The following is an 8,694-nucleotide window of genomic DNA, read 5'->3' on the forward strand; positions in this document are numbered from 1 at the left end:
TCTCATTGGGGTTCCAGTGCGTATTCCATGATGAGTAATTATGTTGAATGAAAATCGCTCTCCGGTTATCCTTTCTCTCCACAATCTGCAAACTGAACTATTTATTCATTGAGCAGAAACTAGTTTTGACCAAATATAAGTACATATCTAATAGAGTTTATATTTCTTAGGTTCTGCTGGCCCAGTTTGTGGGAGTTCTTTGTTCACTCTAAGAGCACAGCATTTCTTTTTTTTTTTTTTTTTTTTATTTATTTATGATAGTTACACAGAGAGAGAGAGAGAGGCGCAGAGACATAGGCAGAGGGAGAAGCAGGCTCCATGCACCGGGAGCCCGACGTGGGATTCGATCCTGGGTCTCTAGGATCGCGCCCTGGGCCAAAGGCAGGCGCCAAACCGCTGCACCACCCAGGGCATTTCTATTAGAAGCTTTACCTTTAATTTCTGTGAGCACAGCATTTCTATTAGAAGCTTTACCTTTAATTTCTGTGACATGTAAACAAATAATCTCACCAGAAGGGATTTTCCTTGTGCCATTATATCGGAAAGAATGGTTCGACAGAGAGCTTTTGTAGGATGGTAGCCTGGGTTGTATAGTTCCACCTTAAAGTCCTTGACTCTCTAGAAGCTCAGAATGTGACCTTATTTGGAAATAGTGTCTTTGAGGATATAATTAGTTAAGATGAGGATATACCAATTTAAGATGGACTCTAAATCCAATGCTGGGTATGTCTATAAGAAGGCCATGTGAGACCCAGAAGCATACAGAGGGGAAAGAAGGCCACATGAAGATGCAGCTGCAGGCCAAGGAACACCAAGGATTCCTGGGAGCCACCAGAAGCTAGGAAGAGGCAAGGAAGGATACTTCCCTAGAGCCTTCAGAGGGAACGTGGCCTTGCAGACACCTTCATTTCAGACTTCTAGACTTCAGAGCTGTGAGAGATGAAATTTCCATTGTCTCAAGTCACCCAGTTTGTGCTGCTTTGTTATGGCAGCCCTAGGAAGCTAATACAGATGGTTTCCCGGACAACTCCACATCAAGGCGACGGAGAAGGTTCAGCTGAGAATTCTAAAAGGTACCACACTAGCTGCACTGATGTAGAGGCTCTGCAGTGGCAGTAGCAATGCTTCAGATACGATTTTCTTTTTTCGGTTAAGCCGAATAATATGATAGTGTGTCATGGAAAAGTACGTCCTTGATATTTCAAGATTCACTGAATATCCGGGGATTAGGTCAAGCTGTATTTCTGTGTTCCATGAACTCTTGGAAGCTGACTCATTACTGTTGAAAACTTTCTGTTTCATTTGCCTCTGAGCGGAATGGAGGTTTCTCAAGATAGAGCCCGACACAATGCCTGGCACAGAGATGGCTTTCAATAAATATTACTCAATAAACTTGGTAGTAATTAGGTGTCTTTCAGTTGTCAAGCAACAGAAACTCAGACTTACTTTGACGGACTCATATAACTGTGAAGATTGGGCCAGAGGTTGTTTCTGTAGGGCCAGACCTGGGGGCTCATAAGTTTCTCTGAGGGGACTGTCTTACCATTTCTCAGTTCTGTGTTAGCTTCATTCTGGGATAGGTCTCCCCCATCTCTCCTTGTAAAGGCCAGGAGAGCCACCTGCGGTTCTAGGCTTACATAATTCTCACAGTTAGTGATCCTAATGAAAAAAGAAAGGAGCGCTTCTTTTGTAACTAGTTCCAGAAAAAGCCCAGTGTGCTCTGATTTATCCTGCTTGGGTAACGATTACTGTGACCAGGGGAGTGGAGAACTCTGGACAGGCCCGAGTCATGGGTCGCTGAACCACAAGAATTGAGAATGGGGAGGGTTGTTTCTCCCAAGAGACCTCCGCAAACAACAACAACAAAACCATATCCATCACTTGCCCAAGCTGTCATTTGGAGTCATCTTTGGAATGGGATGCCACTGCTGGTAATTGCCCAGCCTTCTTGTTTATAGACTTCCCTGGTTGTCGCTAGAAGTTTCATTCCTCTATCATTCAGCAGGTAGGAGAAAGTAGACCGTCGACAATGGTCTTTTTCTGGAGCAAACTGTCCTGAGCTAACCTATCCAAAATCGAAGCAGGTTACAACTACGGGATCTCAAAAGGAAGAAAGACACTAATGGCAATTGAAAGGAATAAAGCAGTAGGATTGAATCTCGTGCGTTCTGAGCCCACAAAGACCCACTTTAAGATTCGCAGAGCCAGGTAGCATTGCAGGGACTCTCCAAACTTCTGAGCCCTGGATGAAATCAGGTAGGGTGATGGTTTGAAACAGAAAGGGATCTATGCCTGGGCAATCAAATTAAGCACAAATGAGATGCTCAGTCATCATCTCTTTGATGACTGAGAATTTTCTTTCCGTCTCCGTAGGACAAGAGTCCATGAAACTAAGATTTTAACTCTTCAAAATAAGCATGATTTAGAATCTAAGAAAATGTATTTTGTGTTCAAAAAACAAAAAGAAAAAAATTGAGTTATAGACACTATTAGAGCATTGAAATAAATTTCTAGGCTCAGGATGGAGACATGCCTGCCCCGGGGTACTGCATCAACAAACCAAAACTCAGATAATTTCTGTGCCCTTGTCCATACTCTGTTTGACCAGAAACTCAGCGTATACATCCGGTCAGCCAATCCCTGAATGCCAAGCCAGCTCGGGGCTCTATCCTTAGTTCCTTGTTCCTTCATTTTCTATTTTTCTCTTTCTTGTTTCTTATTCTTTATCCTATAAAAGTGTCCTGCTTCCCACCCCATTTTGCAGTTCTCTGAACCCTTAGGAAATGAGACTGACCGCTTCATGAGGTGTTCAGTAGAATGCGTTTGTAACACCTAAGTTGTCTTTTAAACAAAGTTTAACAGCAGCTAACATCTACGATAATATGGCTTCTATGCCAGGCACTATGCTAAATGCTTTATTTTACGTAGTTAATATTCTCAACATCCCTGCAAGGCAGGTACTCATACCCTCTCTGAGATACTTCTAGGATTGTCCATTCAGCGGTTTCCGAGGTATGCTTTTTTTAACACAACAATTTTCAAATTCCATCTCTAGCGTTCTTGGAGTATAGAAAGGGGAAGCAAAAGCCAGTTGGCTCCACACAATCCATAAAAGGATCATAAAAGGATGGACCTCAATAATGTGTATATGGAAAGGAGCCCCATCCAGGGCCTAACCTAGCACGGAGAGGTGCTCGGTCCACCTTAGGCCCTTTTGCTGCCTCCCCACCTATTGCATTACCACTTTTGTCTGCGCTTCCAGTGCCCTGGTCTTGGAAAATTCTCGTAAGAACAACAGAGTGAACTGCCACCGTGAATCAGGAACAGACTGAAAATGAAGACGCTCTCCGAGGGCATGTCCTGGGAACCCAGTCCCTGTTGGCTCCAGAGAGTGACAGGACACAAGCTGGGCTGGTGTCCTTCAGGTGTCCTTCTGTGGGTTCCAGAAGATATTTCTCAGAGCGCATGCTTCCTGTCTGACTTCTTTCGAAACATACGCTCTCTCTCAAAGGCTTCTCAGGGATCCTTGAGCTTCTGGCTTAGAACAAGAAGCATTCCTGCTATTCCAGAAATAATTCTTTATATCTAAGTGTCTGCTAATGGTTGAGACTTGGTCTGTGAAGCAATGTTGGACTATGTCAAGACTGGAAAATTCTGTAACAGCGGCCCTTTCCCTGATAGTGTGACTATTTAAAAAATGATTATTATTTTTTTTAACTTTACAAAAGGATACGCAGTCATTTTATTAAAATTAGAAGTCCACAAGTGGAAGGAAGAAAACAAGAAGAGCAGTCCCACCCGCCTAATGAATAGACGAGTTCAGATCCTTCTAAATCTTTTTGTGTTTTCCTACACGGGGTCCATACGATGCAAACTGCTTTGTGATTTTTCTCTTTGCATTTAGTAATATTCAGCTAGGAGTTTTCCCATGTCTGCAAATACACTACTAGAACTCGTGGATATAACAGCTTGGGATTCCACTTGTGGCTACAGCTACTTTCAGATTTATGTAAAATGAGGGGAATTTGGTAGGTGCCGTATGTTCTGATAATTTCATACCAAAACAGACATTCAAACTCTTGGTTGGAAAAACTAAAATAAATGAATGAATGAATAAATAAATAAATAAATAAATAAATAAATAAATAAATGTTGTTGGTTTGGTTACTTTGCCCCTGAGACCAATGCTTTTTTTCTCCCAGCATTAACTTCATTGGTTAGGAGCTCTGAGGTTCTGTGTATAGATCCGAAATGTCCCAGAAAAGCTAAACAAAAACGTTAGATAAACATTTGGTGTAGATCTCCCTGCCTGCACCCCTCCCCTCTGGCGTGGCTGGTACTGACGGGGACCCTGGGGCCCTGTTCCCAGTTCCAGCCTCGGCGTGATGTCATTGGATGGGGGAGGGAGGTGAGCTGGAGTGGAGCCGCACGCACAGCCTGCTGCTCTTCAGAGGGCTCTCTCCCTGAACAGCCTTGATCTTGTCACTGAAATAACTTCTTGCCATTTGTAAGGAGACTTCCTGGCAGGAATATTTAGCGGTGACGTCTTCCTGGGTTCTCTCCCTGTGTTATTACGCAGCGTGTAAGATAACAACGTTCCCTTGCTTGCCACAATATTCTTAGGCTGTTGAGGGGGGGTGGGAAAGAAAGCAGGAGATGGGGTTTGCTAGAGCTTTTGGCACAAGAACGATCACCTTCCTTTTAAGGAGATGGAGAAGGCCGGTGCTCACAGCCCTGGGACAGACAGCTTCAGAACCCGTTACCCTACACTGCAGCAACGCAGCTATGCAGGGGATGCACTTTGTGAGTCTTCGCCCCAGCCTTGCGAGTGTGTCCTGTAGGCCCTGGGCCACCTTCCCGGAGGGTGCCTCTCAAATGGCAGAGCTACAGCTTCCCTGGGTGTCTCTCCTCTAATCCCAAAGACAGCCCCCATGTTGGTACCTCTGGGCGCAGAACAGCCTCCGTCCAATGTGGAACCTCCACTTCACACCTGCTGAGGGGCCGCACTCGTCTTTAGCCTTCCTGTGGTGCAGTAGACCAGTTGGCAGTGGGCACAGAGCTGACTGTCAGGGGCAAAACTGGTGGATAAACTCAGAGACAGAGGCCAGGTGAGGAAGTGGACATGCTCTTACAGCTAGGTTTCCCCAAGTCCCTCCCCTAGCACTCGCTGCCGAGCACCAGGGATCAGAATTAGATTGCTCTGTCTTTGTTTTGTTTTGTTTTGTTTTACTTTTTTTTTTGTTTAAATTCAATTTGCCAACATATAGTATAACACCCAGTGCTCATCCCATCAAGTGCGTCCTCCGTGCCCATCACCCAGTCACCCCGTCCCCGCCCACCTCCCCCTCCGCAACCCTTTGTTTGTTTCCCAGAGTTAGGGGTCTCTTACAGTTTGTCTCCTTCTCTAACTTTTCTCTTGTTATTTCAGGCCTGGCCTCCTTCCAGCTGATGATTCTCATCTTCTCTCTCTGCGTCTAACCTCCTTTGCTTAACTCAGAGGCTTTTCCTCTGGACTCTAAAATTTCCTCCAAGAAATATTTCAGCAACAGTCCTTGACTCATTCTTGTGTTTTTATTGTGTCATATTCGGCGTGTTTGTCACTGTCACCTTTCTTGACCTTGCCACCTTGGCCTGTGACTCCCTGCTCGCTGGGTGGTCCTTCACCTCCTAGCATCTGTGGGACATCCGATTCTCTGCTGCTCTCTAGTCATCCCAAATGGAATTGCAGCAGCTGGATGCAGAACTAACTTCTGGTGGGTGGGGTGGGACACACCCCCCCGCCCCCGCCCCTTTGAAAGACCTACCAGGATCCAGGTAAAAGCCCACTAGGTTTGCTTAAAAGCAGCACCCTGGTCTGAGACAGCTGCACCGCTCGGCCTGGGGCTTTTCTTTACACACGCTCTGGGTAAGCACTGGGTAAGGCCTGATGACCCCCAACCCCTGTCCCTCTCCCACCCGGGATTCTGTAGGACAGAAACAGAAGGGTAGGAGGGCAAATGAATAACCATGGGAGCATAATCTGCTCTCTGAAAACTGAAATCCCCTGGATTATGTCTGACCTCCTTTTCCTGTATCAGCTTTTATCCTGAAGGAAACCATTACCCAGAAGGGAGAGAAAGATCCTTTGTTTATTGCCTGTGCCATGTGAAATCAATTATCGGTACAGCTCTTGAAGGGATAGTCGCTAACAAGCAGCACTGTAGTGATCTGCATCGCAAATGATCCAGAATTTTCCATGAGAAGAGCACGAGATTCTTTTTTTTTTTTTTTTTTTTGAGATTCTTTAAGGCACCAAACTGAAATGAGGCTCCATGTATAATCTCAATGAAAATGAACAAATCCCCGGTTCCACTGATAATAAGGAAATTATCCACTTAATTACATCAGCCAGAGAGAAGTAGCCCTTCCTGGACAAATTTGCATTTCATTTTGTTCTCTATTACCGTGGGTGAAGGACATGGAAAGTCTAAGAGGTGTTCCGTTCTCCGTGTGCTATGGCAGATGTTATGATGAGCTCACTTTCAGTTATTCACAAAATTATCTTTAAAGTAATTTTTTTAAAAAAAACATAAGCTTGCCACCCCCAAAAAGCATTTATTTTAGCAAACGAGTGATATATAAATGGTCTTGGGCTCAGATTCTGGGTCCGACTACACGATTAGTGGTTGACTTGGGCAGCTATGACATCTTGTTAAGAATGAAAAGGAATAATGTGTGTGAAGCGAGCACGGGAGACACTGGGGGCACAGTCGGCCCTCAACCAAGAATGAGTTGAGGCAACTATATTAGTTTCCTATCGTTGCTCCAAACGATGGCTTCAACCAACACAAATGTATTATCTTGTAGTTCTGGAGGCCAGAAGGCTTAAAATCAAGATGTTCTTCTGGAAGTTCTAGGGGACAATTGATTTCCGTGCCGCTTACAGCTTCCAGAGGCTTCCCGTGTTCCTCCTCCGGGCCCGACGTTGTACTGACTCTGCTTCCATCCTCTCCTCTCCTCTCTGACTCTTTCTCCCTCCTTCACCGAGAAGAACCCTGGTGACTACATTGGGTCCACCCGGATAATCCCGGATAATCTCCCATCTCAAAATCCTTGATTCAGTCAGACCTGCAGAGTCTCTTTTGCATGGAAGGTAACAAAATCATAGGTTCCAGAGACTGGGACGGGAGGTCTTGGGGCGGGGGGGAGGGGCACTCTTCTGTCATCTAGCACCTATTTCATTCTCAGGTCTCTGAGGATCTTTTGGCAGCACAGAGCGTGGCATGGCTTGGGTAAACCATAGGTCGGCAATGTGTAAAGTTTTAAAGACTTTCGAGCTCGGGAGCGGAGATGAGCACCCCTTACTGGCATGGAATTCAAGACGGTTATTTCCCCAACTCCAACTGTGAAAGACCAAGAAGGGTAAGCAGGCGGATACAGAATAAAGCTTTTTTGGGGGGGTCTTGTATCAGAGTCACTGGATTGAAAACGCTGACATTTGGTGGTTGGACTTGACTCCTGAATGTTATAGCCCTTGGTCAGGCTCAGCGCTCTGGCCAACTGTTCCATGGCCAACGGCGGGGGCAGCCGTCCTGACTCCACTCTTGTGGCACCAACCTCTCAGGCTCTCCTGAATTGTCAAGAGGTACCGACCAGAAGGGAAGTCAGTCAACAACTTCAGCCTCATATGTTTGTCATCAGCCCTGAAAAGGAACAGTCACGTTTGGAGAGCTCTCACATTTCCTCCAAATGCTGGTTTTCTAGGTGTGAAAACAGGATTTGGAAAGGTCATGCCACTTGCCCAAGACGCGCAGAGTGGCAACTGGAGGGCCCAGGGTTCGGGGGACCTGGATTTCCGGGGAGAAGCTCCTTCCATTAAGTGGAAGAGGCCGGGAAGTTGCGGAATAACTATGAGCAGTGGTGGCTCGCCGCCGCCACAAGAGTGGCCAGCCTCTCCTGATTTGCATGATTAATGCATTTTTTCTCATTTGCATTTTTGAGTATAGTACAAGCCCTAGTGTTTCTCCAACTTTAGTGAGCATCAAAATCTCCCCAAAGAATTGTTAAAACACAGATGCCTGGGCCCCATCCCCAAAGATTCTTACTCAGTAGGTCTGGGGTGGCACTTGCAAATTTGCATTTTTACAAGTTTGTAGGCGACCCAGATGGCGCTGGACCTCGCTTAGGGAAGTGCTCCTCCAGCCCCCGTCTGTCTCCCAGGAGGAAGGTAGTAGAGATTAAACTGGAGGAAGATTACAGTCAGCTCCCACCACGCGAAGTACAAGTATGCGATAAGACAGCAAGCAGTCCTACGAGCCATACTGCGGGCTTAAGAAATAATCTTCCAGGGCCTCCTGGGTGGCTCAGTGGTTGAGCGTCTGCTTTCAGCTCCGGGCGTGATCCCGGTTTAGGGGTCGAGTCCCACATCGGGCTCCCTGCATGGAGCCTGCTTCTCCCTCCGCTTGTGTCTCTGCCTCTCTCTGTGTGTCTCATGAATAAATAAATAAAATCTTAAAAAAAAAGAAAGAAAGAAAGAAAGAATCTTCCACATCTGGAAATTTGTCTCTTCTTTTAGCACATAAAAGGCACTTAGCAGAGCTGCCTGTTTACAGGGTAGAGGGAATTGCCCTGCCTGCCACTGAGACTCAGATGGAACACAGGGCAATGATGATAGGATAGAGGGAAGCCTTGCCTGTTTCCAGGCCCAGGGGTTGT

At 46.0% G+C, this 8,694-nt stretch overlaps 1 long non-coding RNA gene across 1 annotated transcript; it reads left to right on the forward strand.

Annotated features, from left to right (window-relative positions):
* The first annotated feature begins 4,407 nt into the window (after positions 1-4,407).
* Positions 4,408-8,458, forward strand: LOC144300159 (uncharacterized). Its single transcript, XR_013366753.1, has 4 exons — positions 4,408-4,582; positions 4,707-4,803; positions 6,847-7,132; positions 7,228-8,458. It is a non-coding gene; the product is annotated as an uncharacterized LOC144300159 (long non-coding RNA).
* The last annotated feature ends 236 nt before the right edge of the window (positions 8,459-8,694 follow it).

This window comes from Canis aureus, chromosome 28 (genome assembly GCF_053574225.1).
Source record: "Canis aureus isolate CA01 chromosome 28, VMU_Caureus_v.1.0, whole genome shotgun sequence".
NCBI lineage: Eukaryota > Metazoa > Chordata > Mammalia > Carnivora > Canidae > Canis > Canis aureus.